This window comes from Chrysemys picta, chromosome 11 (genome assembly GCF_011386835.1).
Source record: "Chrysemys picta bellii isolate R12L10 chromosome 11, ASM1138683v2, whole genome shotgun sequence".
NCBI classification, from domain to species: Eukaryota; Metazoa; Chordata; order Testudines; family Emydidae; genus Chrysemys; species Chrysemys picta.
Genome location: NC_088801.1, coordinates 36,806,137 through 36,820,372, shown reverse-complemented (window position 1 = coordinate 36,820,372; position 14,236 = coordinate 36,806,137). Strand labels below are relative to the sequence as shown.

Genomic DNA, 14,236 nt, shown 5'->3' with positions numbered 1-14,236 from the left:
AATTGCAGGTACAATTGTATTAGCGTCTTTTAGTAATGTATATATCTGTATATCCCTTTTTCTTTTATTTACAAGGTTGCCTGTGGTCTATAACTTTTGGCATTTTAAATAAAGCTAGGCAATGCTATAATTATACAATAATTCTACTTCACTGTCTTGTCTCATATTTAAGGCTTAGTTCTCCAAGTATCTCCGGAAGGCATGAGAATCCGTCCACTGAGGTTCCAATAGGAAACCATAGGACAGTGGCAGATCAGCATAGCAAAACAGAGCTCTGCCACATCCCCAGTGTGCCCTGTTCCTGGCACACTTCTCCTTCCCTCAGCGTGGCCCTAGGCAAAATTTTTCAACTAAAACTTATTTTGGTGAAAAATGCAGATTCAAGTTGACCAAAGCATTTTGTGAATTTGTGTTTGTTTTTGGAAAATTGTTTCAGTGTAAAAAAAAATTGTAAGAGTTTAAATATTTTGTTTTGACATTTTCAATTTGCACCATTTTGACTTTTCATATTGAAATTACTTTTCATTTAGTTTTAAAAAATTAAGAGGGGGAAAATCTCAAAATTAAAATAAAACATTTTTTTAATCAAATGAAATGTTTAGGTTGACCTGCCACTATTTTTTTTATTTGCCATAAATTTCAAAAAAAAAATTTCAATCAACCCAAAACATTGTTTTAAAAATAACAATCTATAACTGGCACTGCGCTACCCTACATCCAGCATGAGACATGGCTGATACAAGAGTTGGCACAGCTGTTTACAGCCATAATTTGAAAACTGACACTTTTTGCAATGCTTCCTGTGCCAATGTTAGTGCACAGGGCAGAAACTACTCTCTTCCCATTTCTCTGTCATTTGCTGCTGCTTGTATCTGCTCTATGGTGTTAAGATCAATTATTCTGCCCTCCCTCCTAAAGGTTCTTCTTAATGTTTCTCTTGTGTGAGAAAACGAGGGCACCCTACTTGGTAGCTTGATAGCTTCATGTGGGAATCTGTGTGTTGGCATCAAGAGTATATGCCCCAGATAGGTCCAGCTCTTCCTTCTAATCCTTGTGGAAACAAGCAGTTTGTTGGTAATTTCTCAGATCTCGTTGTTGGTGAAGAAGTCTTTCCAACTAATGCCCAGAATCTTTTGTAGGCACTTATTTTTGAAAGTGTCTAATTTTCTGTCTAACATTTTAGTAGATTTCCAGCTCTTGCAGCTATCTTAGCACTAAGATTATGTCTGAATTGAACATTCTCAGTTCTCTTCTGGTGCTGTACATCTTTAATTTCAATTTACTGCTGAGTTTAGTAAATGTTGTGGATGCCTTTCAGATTCCTGAGGCCACTTCCTTCTTGAGGTTTCTGTTGGCCAATATGGTGCTTCCCAAGTGGGTGAACTGTTCTACTTCCTTGATATTTTTTTTGATGTTCCTACTGGGCTTGTTTTAGCATAATTAACTTTCGGCCCTGCTTGGCCTGCTATTTCCGTCCGTCTATATGTAAACTTTCAGGTGTGTCACTCAGCAGTGCAATATCATCAGCAAAGTTTAGATCTTCTAGGCATTTGCCACCTACCTACGCTATGCCACCATTTGTATTGCTAATACACTTCTTCGTTATCCTGTCTACAGCAATGCCAAACAGCAGTAGATATAAAATGCAGCCTTATTTCGCACTAGTGTCCATGTTGAACCACTGTGGTGTCTGATTTTTCACCCTTAAAGAGCACTTTGCATCTCTGTACTTGGCCTTGATGATGTTGACAACTTTAACTGGGATGCCATAGGACTGAAGAGTATTACACAATGTATGTCTGTGCAGGCTCTCAAATGCCTTTTGAAAATTAATGTAATTGTTGATGAGGGGAGCTTGCCATTCTATACATTCTCCTATGACAGTCCATAGTGTGAATATCTGATCTTCACAGATTTATTTTGGCCTGAATCCAGTCTGTTCTTCTTTAAGCTTTCCATCCACTGTCTCTTGCATTGTATAGTATCACAATGCAAAAGGTTTTCCCTGCAGCAGAGAGTAATGTAACCCCTATCCCATTGTTACAGTCAGTAAGATCACCCTTTTTGTATATTCTGACAATGATTCCATGTTTCCACTGGTCAGGAGGGGTCTGTTTTTCTCAAACTTGGTTTAACAGCTCTACTAGTTTTGTTAGGGTGATGATATCAAGTACTTTTAGCATTTCTGCTGTGATTTGATCATCTGCTTCCCCTGTAATTTTTCAGTTTCTCGATTACAGCCTGTACATCCCTGTTGAGCCTTTGTTAATGTCAAGTTGATCAGGTTCATGTTTCATCAACATCTGGTACTGAAGTGGGTCTGGATCTGTTGAGGACTTCTTTGAAATGCTCTGCTCATCTTTTTTTCTGTTCTACCACAGTTGTAAGTATTTTTCCATCTTTGCTTTCTATTGGACCACTGCTTATTTTGAAATATCCATGTAGGGTTTTATTCGCTTGGGAAACCTCTGATTTCCTATCATAGCAACAACTTCAGTGGCTTGGTCTTCAATTTATCTCCAAATCTTTTCTTGTGTTGCTTTTTGCCCTTGGGTCTGTACCCACGTGGCTAGCCAGTGCTGCTGCTCATGCCACCCTGCTATTTTTAGTGCACTAGCTCGAGCAGAGCTAGCATGTCTGTCTATCCTGGCTGAGAGGCACCCTCCTAGTCGCAAGATAGACATATATTTGGAGAGAAGTAGTCTAAAATATCTTAAATCAAAATACAATATTTAAAACACAAATTTGGCCTGATTCTCTGCTGAATTGTACCTTGTGGCATAGAGCTGGAAAGTAAGCACTAAGTGTGGGTAAAACACTTATTTTGTTCAGGCGTAAATGACCCAACGTGCAAGCAGGTAGAGAATCAGGCTCTATGCTTTGCCAAATCTTATCTTTCCTATAAAGGTAGCTTTTTCACTAGAAAAGGCTGTAACTGTACACTGTGCTGGCTCAGAATATCTGAAAACCTTACAGTTACACCTAGCAGGAACAGGTTTGATGTTTCTCACTTCCTGCTCAGGGGGAAAAGAATTCACAAAATTGAATACCACAAAAACTCAGCCTAGACTTTAGGCACAAGATTTATGGTATATTCAGTGAAACTATAGTACACAGAAATTCCAGGAGGAAAAATATGGTCTTCCATTTATATTTGCATAGATATGAAACTAGTGAACTAGATCGGAGTAGAATATTATTGTGCAGTAATGCTCACTCAGCCACTCACATTTCCCAGACAGACATAGTAGCATCAAATTATATGACAAACTAACATTCAATATAGATTGTTCTGTTTTGAAATTTTGAACCACAACTTAGCAACAAGTAATAGAAGTACAAGAAAAACAAAAATGGACAAGAAAGGAAATGTCTACTCTTTCTAACTCTGATAAGTATGCAATATATTGTAAAACAATGGGAATTCACGGTACCGCCATCCTTAAAGCACCACATAGTGAGTGGAGGAAACTGTCTAAGGAGAGCTAATAACTATAATAGTTGACACTGGCAGTAACTTAAGTCCATCGCCAGCTCAATATAAAGTTGCATTTTAGTCTGAATGCTGACTGATATATCTGTGGAGAAACTTTCTGTTCACCCTAATTAAACTGGATAGTGCAATTCATGAGTTGTTTCTGGATCACTGCTCTTCTTACTTTAATGGAAATCAATGAAAAATAAGTAGGTTTCTAAAATAGGAAGTAAAAGTATATACTCAACCTCAGAAAAACAGTGCATGGACATTTTGACTAGAGTAGAAAACACTGGTGACTAGGGTTACCATACTTAACAAATAAAAAAAGAGGACCCTCCATGAGGTCCTGGCCCCGCCCATTTCCCACCCCAGCCCCACCCCAACCCCGCCCTAACACCGCCCCCCCCTCCCTCCCACTCCCAGCCACACGGAAAGGGCTGCCCGAGCGCTACCGGCTTCACAGTTTGCCGGGCAGCCCCCAGACCCTGCGCCCCTGGCTGGCGCTTCCCCAGTGCAGCTGGAGCCCGGGAGGGGAAGCGCCCAGCCGGGGGCGCAGGGTCTGGAGGCTGCCCGGCAAACCGTGAAGCCGGTAGCGCTTGGGCTTCGGGCAGCCCCCTTGCCTCCGGACCCTGCGCCCCCAGCCGGGCACTTCCCCTCCCGGGCTCCGGCGGTGCAGGGTCCGGAGGCATGGGGGCTGCCCAAAGCCCGTAGCGCTCGGCTCTTAAACAGAGCTGAAGAGTCAGGGAGGAGCAGAGCCGCCGCGGCCGGAGGCTCTGCTCCTCCCCTGACTCTTCGGCTCTGTTTAAGAGCCGAGCTGCCCCAGCGCTACCGGCTTCGGGCAGCCCCCGTGCTTCCGGACCCTGCGCCGCTGGAGCCTGGGAGGGGAAGTGCCCGGCCGGCGGCTGGGGTCCGGAGGCAAGGGGGCTGCCTGAAGCCCATAGCGCTCGGGCAGCTCGGCTCTTAAACAGAGCCGAAGAGTCAGGGGAGGAGCAGAGCAGCCACAGGAGGGGAAGTGCCCGGCCGGCATTTCCCCGGACATGTTCGGCTTTTTGGCAATTCCCCCCGGATGGGGGTTTGATTGCCGAAAAGCCGGACATGTCCGGGAAAAACCGGACGTATGGTAACCCTACTGGTGACCCACATTATTTACTGAGTTAACACAAAATACTGCTGAATATATTGCAGTATTGGTTTGGTAACTCCATTGGAAATAAGTGTCTCAATAGTACGTACTGAATGCTATTGTTAGTGAGTTATTACTTGATAATACAGGGTCGAATCCTGTCTCCAGTACACAGCCTAAGCAATTGGGTTTATATGGTGGAAAACTGTGGAATGGGAGAAAAAAGTCCCCCATCAGCAAGTGAAAGCAGAACTGTATGGTGGCTGCTGTTACAGCATAAAGCCTGCAACCTGCCCATTGATGCCATGTGATCCTCTCCACAGAAGGGAGGAAAGCCCAGTTCCTTTCCCCACTCTGTCCTGCTCCAAAGATCTCCCCTGCAAACTGGGATGCAATTAGCTCTTATAGAGCTATTACTTTTGAGCAAACAGGACACAGCACCACCGTACAAGGCTCCATGCACAGAAGAACCGCACTGGTTCTGCTGAATCATAGAGATTTCCATATGTATTGTAAATGCCTGGTATCTCTTATTCTGTAAAGCATTCTTTCCTCTATGAACCCAGTTATCTCCTCAATCCTCCCTCTGGTGGAGGCACAGCTGTGTGGATACGTATACTGTCTATTCACTCCACAGAAGGAAACAAGCAGCAGAGGTCTGTGGAAGGTGCAGCAGAAAGAGAGCGAGTGTAACTCTAGGGATGACATTGTTTTCCTTATTCTGATACAGTTCCTTGTTCAGGCATTACAAGAAACTGACTCTGTTAGTGATTCTTTGCCATTATCATGTGACACAGTCGAGGTTGGTTCCATTTTCCAACACACCATACAGATAGGAGTAAAACAGTCAGTTTCTCTTGTGTACAACATTTCTATGTCTTGGCAGTAACTACAATATGGTAATTATGTTATCTAGAAGGAAAGGAGAAATGATAATTTTGGGTTGTATCCCAAATCTGTCCAGACAAGGACATGACCAGACTATATGCTCTACGGGGCCCTACCACCACATCTTTGCACTGCAGACTGTGAAATATTTGTTTCTATGGTTTGGTTTTAATAAGGCATGCCATCAAATAGCTCATGTTGTTAATAATGCCACATTATGTTTATATAGCACCTTTTACTTAATAAAAGCATTTTGGAATCCTTCAAACTAGTAGCAAAATCCTTTCCTCACATAGGGTTACCATATCTAATAAATAAAAAAAGAGGACCCTCCACGGGCCCTGGCCCCACCCATTTCCCCACCCCTAGCCCCGCCTAACTCCGCCCCCTCCTCCCTCCCACTCCCAGCCACGGGGAATGGGCTGCCCCAGCGCTACCAGCTTCACGGTTTGCCGGGCAGCCCCCAGACCCTGCGCCCCCGGCCAGCGCTTCCCCAGCGCAGCTGGAGCCCGGGAGGGGAAGCGCCCAGCTGGGGGCGCAGGGTCTGGAGGCTGCCCGGCAAACCGTGAAGCCGGTAGCGCTCGGGCTTTGGGCAGCCCCTATGCCTCCGGACCCTGCGCCCCCAGCAGGGCACTTCCCCTCCCGGGCTCCGGCAGCGCAGGGTCCAGAGGCAGGGGGGCTGCCCGAAGCCGGTAGCGCTCGGGCAGCCCGGCTCTTAAACAGAGCCAAAGAGTCGGGGAGGAGCAGAGCCGCCGCGGCTGGAGGCTCTGCTCCTCTTCGGCTCTGTTTAAGAGCCGGGCAGCTCGGCTCTTAAACAGAGACGAAGAGTCAGGGGAGGAGCAGCGCCGCCATTTTCCCAGACATGTTCGGCTTTTTGGCAATTCCCCCCAGACGGGGGTTTGACTGCCGAAAAGCCGGACATGTCCGGGAAAAAGAGGACGTATGGTAACCCTACCTCACAGCATGTGGGCAGTCGGGGAGAGGCGTATACTAGCTGTGTGACCTGCACTAGACTCATGCAATCACCCGAGGCAGCTGGTGGGAAATGAGCTCATGGCCTCTCCATCTTGAGCCATCAAGCCCAAGAAGAAATGCCGCAGGCTTCCCTAATGACCTGTTCAGCAGCATCTCCCCTCCAGCACCGTTTCTTCCAGCTAGCAAATTCCCTTTCTCCCCTTCCTTCTACCACTGTTCATCCACACACCCCAGATGCAGCTGCTGCCACCTCTTCCCTCCCAATAGCTCTTGCAGAGTCCCTGGAGCCCCTCTGTTTCATTGTTTCTTTGCTCCTTCCAGGGTAGGACTGCTGCACCCCTCCAGTCCCCCATATTTCTCAGCACTCCTCCATTTCCCTTCCCCGACATTCTCTGCTGCCTCTTTCTTCCTCCTCCTCTCCCTATTGTCCATTTCACAATCATTGCTGTCTCCCTCTCTTCCTTGTTTCAGGGCTATCTCCATCTTTTCTTCCCACCCACTATTGCTTCCATCCTCTCCCCAGTCAGTGATCTCCCCAGAGTCGGCTGCAGCTTCACTCCCTTTCACGTGCCATTCAGTGCTTCTCATTCCACTCCTATGACTTTCAGAACCCCTCAATGCGTTCAACTGTCAAATGGTTCACTGCTACTTAAAAGCAGCTCTTAACAGGCCTGATAATCTCCCTATACACAGCACACCGTTTTTATGGTACTCATCCATAAATGATGGCATGTGAGGTTTCTAGTAAAAGCTTATGTCATCCTGATAATTATTGCAAGATGTATGGATGGATGATATTTAAGAAGTTGTGTATATGAACTGAAAATATGTTTTAAAGTCCGTCATCAACCAAACAGAAAAATGAGTTTCTTCCAGAGAGGAGATGAGGTGTTTCTCTGTAGAAATGTAATTTAAGCATTGTAAGCCAGCACAATTGAAGCCCCATTACATACTGAGTCAACAGGAAAGAAGCACATCAGAGAATGAACCACAGAGGGTTGCCCCGTCTCTGGGGGCAGACAATGACTTTGGAGACTATAAGGGAAAGGCAAAATGACACTCTTTTATCCTGCATCTAGGAAAAAATTGGGCTTGATTGAAAATGCTATAGAGGACATTTGGAGTAAGCTTTTTTGGACAGATGGTTAGCATATTAAAGTTAACTTTAGTCTCTAGGAATCATGTTATGATTTTGTTTTATATGCAACCTTTTTGTTTCCATTATCCTTACTTATAATCTCCTAAATCTTAACCTTTGATAATAGACTTATGATTGATTTCACTATAAATCTATCTCTCTGCTGTGATGTTTTATAGGAGTTGATCCTAAGTTGAATCTTACAAACTAGTGTGTATACTGTTCCCTTGGGGACAGCAGACCTGGTACTACTCTGAGGCCTCGGCTACACTCGGGAATTCACAGTGCTGCCGTGGCAGCGCTGTGAAGCGCGAGTGTAGTCGCGCTGCGGTATGTACTCCACCTCTCCAAGGGGAGTAGCTTGCAGCACTGTGAGTGAGCGTGCAGCGCTGCACGCTCTGATCACACTGGCACTTTACAGCGCTGTGCTCGGGGGGAGGGGGTGGTGGTGGCGTTTTCACACCCCTGAGCGCAGCAAGTTGCAGCGCTGTACAGCACCAGTGTAGCCAAGGCCTGAGTGTTCAGATGATAAGGGGCTGAACATTACAGGGGAATGCTTCGAAGGGATTCCAGGACTGCACCTATTGTTAACCTGCAAGGCAAAGTAAGGGCTGGCATAGCGCAGAGGAGATTGTCTGGGTGGTGTTAGGGAACTGACACCCACTTAAGCACAAGCAATTCTCCCTCTCACTGTAGGCAAGAAAGGTGACTTACAGTCTAGGGCATTCCGAGAACCATCACACCTCCCCTGCCAACTTCTGTGCTGTTGTTCTCCGTCACTGTTACAGCTTGTCAACAATGTTGTGTGGAAAGTTTCCCCACTGAAAATACAGTTTCATGTCAAATTATTTTTTTTTCTTTTGTTGGGAAAATGTCAATCCTGGTGAAAAATTGCATTTTTCCCCTAGGATATTTCAAAAAAAAATTTAAATCACCTAAAAGGTCACTTTGTGTTTTTTTGTTCACAAATTTAGGTTTTCCAACCAACTCTTCTCTCTCTAGTCAGTGATACAGCCCCTCTCCCATTTCTCCCCTGGCCCCACCCCAGTGTCTTTTCACTAAAGTGGGAAGTAGATAAGAGAAAGGGGTAGTGAATTAGGAGAAGTGTATGGCGAAAAGCTCTCTTTGCATCCCTCCTGCCTCTTGAGTCTTGAATGCAGCCCAGGCATAGCCTTCAAGGCATTAATTGCAAAGGTATAATTGACTTCCAACACATGGTGCCAACATGCAAATAAACAATGATGAAGGCATTTCTGTCATGAAGACAAGACTTGTCTAGAGTAAAGAATTGCATTGTGTTGTGCCTAGAATAGATGTGTCTATGATTCTATGCCTGTCTGAGGTTGCCCACAGTTTACCAGAAACAGGAAGCTCCCTGTAGCTTTCTTTAACATGCATCCCAGAATTTACTCAGTTTTTAAGACGATTTGTCATCTACCTTCGTCATATCACCTTTAAATCTTTTAAGTGTTTATAATGTAACATTAGAGATGACAAATCCTAACAGAAACCAAACAGTATGAAATACAGAAAATGCTGCAAATATTCAAACTACTCTTCAAATTCCTCAAGTATTTTTTTAACAGATTTTCTATTGACTTCAGTTGGAGCTGGGGGTACTCAGCACTTCTGAAAATCAGGACCACGCTGTCTCAAGTTGGGCTTCCAAAAAGCGAGGCATCCAAAATCAGTAGTAGCCTCTTCTAAAAATTTACTCACAACTTTGTCGTACTGAGTTTACAACCAGTCACCATTTACCAGCAACAAGCAAGACAATTTCCGCTTATGGGCCTGATCCTGCAGTTCTCACTCAATGAATTAAATGGTAATTTTGCCTTCCAGACTTTTCATGCTCTTCCAGACTTTTTCAGCATTTCTTCTTCAAATATGAAATGCAATTGTGGCCCTATTACTCTTCAAGAATATATTGTAAGTAGAAATATAACATTAAAATAGGAATCAGTAACTTGGCGGTGATTCTTGTTCATTCAGAATCCTAGGCTAATAAACTGACTTTGGAGTTAATGTAGCCCAAGATCTGAAGCCAGTCCCTTCCACCCCTACTAGTAAAAGTCCTTGCAAAGGACAGAACACTATAATGTTTCTTTTGTGTGGTTTCAACTGGGCAGGCTGGTCAAAGCCTGCCTGTCGACAGAGCCTGTGGATTTGGGGGAATTGGGTGGAAGCCAAAGCTGTCCTTGCAGAGACTCTGTGCTGCCTCCTGTATTTCCTCCCCTTTCCTTCACCACTGCCCCTGGATACCCCTAAAGGAAGTTTACAGGGAAACCTGATTGAAAAAGTAACACAACCTTAGGTTGTGCCACATTTAAGGCAGAGTAATCATTTGATTTCAGTGGAAGGATGGTGTATGTAGTTCAGCTGCCCCCTCTGACCCAGTCCTGCTCCCATCCCTATGCCTGGATCCCCAAGCCCATGTAATATCCTCTGCATGGTGTAGCAACAAGGTAGAGTGGTACTGTGAAATGGCTGCTTTGTCCCCACATTTCCATAAGGCAGGAGTAGTGCTACTACACTCTGCTCACTGGGGAGTAATTTGGCCTTAGTATATAATGATGTGAACAGGAAACCGCTTCGAGTTTCTATCTAAATATTCATATTTTACATGCCTTGCTCTTGTGAAACAAAACAAAGTAGTTCAGCATTAGTCCTCTGTACCCAGAGGCAAATTAAGACTGGAATATAAAATGTGTTTGTGATCTATAGTCAGTGTGAAGGAAAACTTTTATTTAAATATTTTATTGACCTCTTATGCTAAGATAACCTTTATCTACATACCGTAAATCAGACAAATCACTACAAAAGCCTGATGTATTCATGGTGATTAGTCCTACACATATGTTAATCCTATATCTCCAGTTCCCAAAGTCCAATTTTATTTTCAAATATGAGAATATCCTGAGTTGGCTACTCTTTCTCTGATAGCTATGTTAATAACTGTATCTCTGCATACAGAACTTCTGCTTGTAAATGTAGTCTTGCACTGTAAAGATTGAATGCTTTTCAGAGTATTTTGATATATTTTTATTTGTATTTTTCCCTTTTTAAACATTCAACTAAAAATTGTTAAACAGTGTAGAGAATAAGACCATGGAATATGTACCTTACATAAATGCCTGTGGAACTTCCTAAGGTATTGTTGTGCCTATTGCATCAATAATCCCAACTTTATCCTACAAAAGAGAACAACACTTGATCATCATAGAAGAATTGGGGACCTAAAACTAAAACTTAAATTGAATTCCTTTGGTTGTGTCTTTGACTTCTCAAGCTGAATTTTACTTGGATGTACATCTGGGCAATAAAAAGGATCCAATGAATAGGCATCACACCTCCCTTGGTCTATGGGTCACCCTATAAAAGTTGTCTTTGCTCTAGGGAATGTTTCTAATTGATACTTGTGGCACTTCCCATGACTAAAAAAATGACACTTGTTGAATATTTTTTTTCAAACCTGGTGCCTCCAGCTATTTAATTATATTGATTTATACAAATACTAAAACACCCTCTCCCCACTCCTGCTAAACATCTAACTATGTTTCCTCTTCTATGTTCCATGTTTATTTCCCAGGGAGGGATTTCCAATCTCCAGCTTTTTGGGGTCTGCTAGTCAACACCTGCCTTCTCACATACAAACCTAGCATGGAGTCCTGGGACTTTCTGTTATGGCTATCCTCTTTTCACTGCACATGGGTCCTATCAGTGGCAGATTAATGATTTTGCCGCCCCTAAGCCCTGAAATAATTGCCGCCCCCAGCGGTTGGCCCCATATGAACTTGTTTTAGTTTTTTAGTTTTAGTCTGTATAGCGCGATTTCAGTTACCATGCGGGACCGCACACATGGATTCAAAACGCTGTGTTCAAGTGTATATCAAATTTTTATTTTTTTATTTTATGTAGATACAATGAAAGAAATAAAAGTATTTGAGTAGTAAGTAATTACATTTGTTTACGCCTACACCTTTGAGTGGCAAACTTATTAATTAATTCTGTATAATCCAGAGAAGTTGTTAGATCCTTTTCAATTGTCAAGAGAGAAAGGGAGTTTAATTTTTCTTCACTGATATTAGCCCTCAAGTAGTTTTTCACCCTTTTTAAAGCCGAAAACGATCGTTCTGCTGAATAGTTTGTAGCAGATGTGCAAACGAACATTCGGAAGGCAATATCAAGGTATGGATATACTGAAAGAATGTTTCGATTTCGAAGACGGCTGCAATATCTTATAATTGACTTCTTTTCATTTTCAGGAATTTCGACACCTTCCAAATACGATCGAAAATGTAGACACTCATTCACAAATGATTCTTCTAAATCTCCTTGGTAGCATAGCTGTATTTTTTTAGCATGAACTGTTATATCTGCTGTTGAAGCAGGGGCAGCTCTATGTTTTTTGCCATGCCAAGCACGGCAGTCAGGCAGCCTTTGGCGGCATGCCTGCGGACAGTCCGCGGTCATGTGGATTCGGCGGCATTTCTGCGGGTGGTCTGCTGGTCGTCTGCTGGTCCCGTGGCTTCGGCGTACCTGCCGCCAAATGGCCACCGAAACCGCGGGACCGGCAGACCTCCCGCAGGCACGCCGTCGAAGGCCGCCTGACTGCCATCCTCACAGTGACTGGCAGGCCGCCCCCTGCGGCTTGCTGCCCCAGGCACACGCTTGCTGTGCTGGTGCCTGGAGCTGCCCCTGTGTTGAAGTACTGGTAATGTTAGAGAGTAACTGAAATCTGCTATAAATTTCTTGATACACATTACACTTGCGTTTCAATTCAGAACATACAAGGTCTAGTATTGTTAAAAAGGTATCTACTTTAAATTTAACTCTACCACACATTTCCACTTCAACTTCGCGTGTCTCCTCAGCTTGCAGTTTATGATTTCTTTTTCGTTTTGTGTCAAATTCATAGTCTTCAATTTCAGATTTTTCTTTGGCTTTCTCTTCATTCATATCAAACAAGTCCCGTATAGAGTTAATGTATCCTATTAGTGAGTTGTAGAGTTCTACAACTGTCTGTATATCAATATAAACATTTTGCAGTTTTTGGCTAGTTATATGAAATCTTTCCAAGAGTGAGCTCCAAAATACAGCCATAAAAGCTGCCTCAAGTCGATCGAGTTTTTGCTGCAGGCCTGCAGCTTCATTACGTGTAACAGGTTTCTCAGTAGCATCTTCCTTCATTGTTTTTAAGGCTTTAATTATAGCATTCCAGTTTTCACTCAAATTATGACAAGCTTCCACTCGAGATGACCAGCGAGTCTCAGAAAGTCTTTTTATTACTTTACTGCCTGGCTTCAAATTAGATAGTAAAATCTCCCACCAGTGAGTAGAGGCAGAAAAAAATGAATAAAGATGTTGGACAGTTGAGAAAAATGAACATGCTTCTTGACAACTTTCTGCTGCACATACTCCAACCAGATTTAAAGAATGCGCAGAACAAGGCACATCCACAGCATAAGGATTTATATTCTTAATTCTTGCTTGCAACCCGCTATATACACCAGACATGTTAGTGGCATTGTCGTACGACTGGCCACGGCAGTTTGCGATATCTAATCCATAACAAATCAAAGTTGAAAGTACAGCATCAGCTAACTGTTCTGATTTGTGGCCAGTATTTGGTAAAAAACACGGAAACCTCACTACTGGTATGCCATCATCGTTTACATATCTCAGTATAAAAGCCAATTGATCAACATGAGATATGTCGGGAGTTGAGTCAACGCTTATCGAGAAATATTTGGCTTCTTTTACTTCTTTAATAATAATTGAGATCACATTTGAAGCCATCAATTTTATAAATTCATTACATGTATAGGATGAAAGATAAGATACGTTACCTGGACCTTCATTTCCATAACGTGCAATGTGACTTGCTAAAAATGTGTCAAATTCTGCGAGAAGCTCAAGAGCCATCATGTAATTGCCATTATAAGGTGATGCATTTAGAGGTAAGGTGGAAAAATTTGGAAGTCCTCTGCTTGAAAGTTTCTTTACCACTGCTACAATCCTTTTCAACACATTTCTCCAATACATAATGTCTTCTTCCATTTGAAATTTTAAATTCATATCAATTCTTCCGGATATCTCGCCTCTCCTCACCATTGTCAGTACACACGTTTTATGTTCAGTTGAATTTTCATGTTCACGTAGTCGAGTTGATGTGTTTTTCCAGTCATGGTATCCACTCATCGCCAGACTAGAGATCCCTCCAAATAATCAACATGGGGCACAAAACACGGCTCCTTTGCTCTCTGAATATATAAGATATTGCCGTGGCTTTATTTCACCATTTAAAAGATGTCGTTCAAACACATTTTTTGTTAGAACATGCATTTTATCAGTATATTGCCTTTTTGAGTTAGTAAAATCACTATCGATATTTTGTTTAATACTATGCGTTGATAAATACTCAATTGTAGCATTATTCAATATCCATTGGGCCGGGTCGTCACTTATGGTAGATAGTCCAATATCAGATTGAATTTTTGATTGAAGTGATTCACAAATCTCTGCAGTATTGTCAAAGATATCCAGATCAACATGATTCCCGGTAGTCTCTGATACACTAGTATTTGGAACATTTTCTTCAACACTAACCGCAGCTGGAATTTCTTCATTAGTT

At 43.0% G+C, this 14,236-nt stretch overlaps 1 protein-coding gene across 5 annotated transcripts in view; it reads right to left on the bottom strand.

Annotated features, from left to right (window-relative positions):
* The window catches only part of B3GALT1 (beta-1,3-galactosyltransferase 1), a 349,383-nt gene that overhangs the window by 213,970 nt on the left and 121,177 nt on the right, over positions 1–14,236 (bottom strand). Inside the window, exon 1 of one of the 5 annotated variants that reach the window (XM_024114736.3) lies at positions 8,317–8,424. The exons of the other annotated variants lie outside the window; for them this stretch is intronic. The gene's annotated coding sequence lies outside the window, so the exon portion shown is untranslated. Of the gene's footprint in view, positions 1–8,316; positions 8,425–14,236 lie in introns of those variants that run through there. 5 annotated transcript variants of the gene reach the window in all.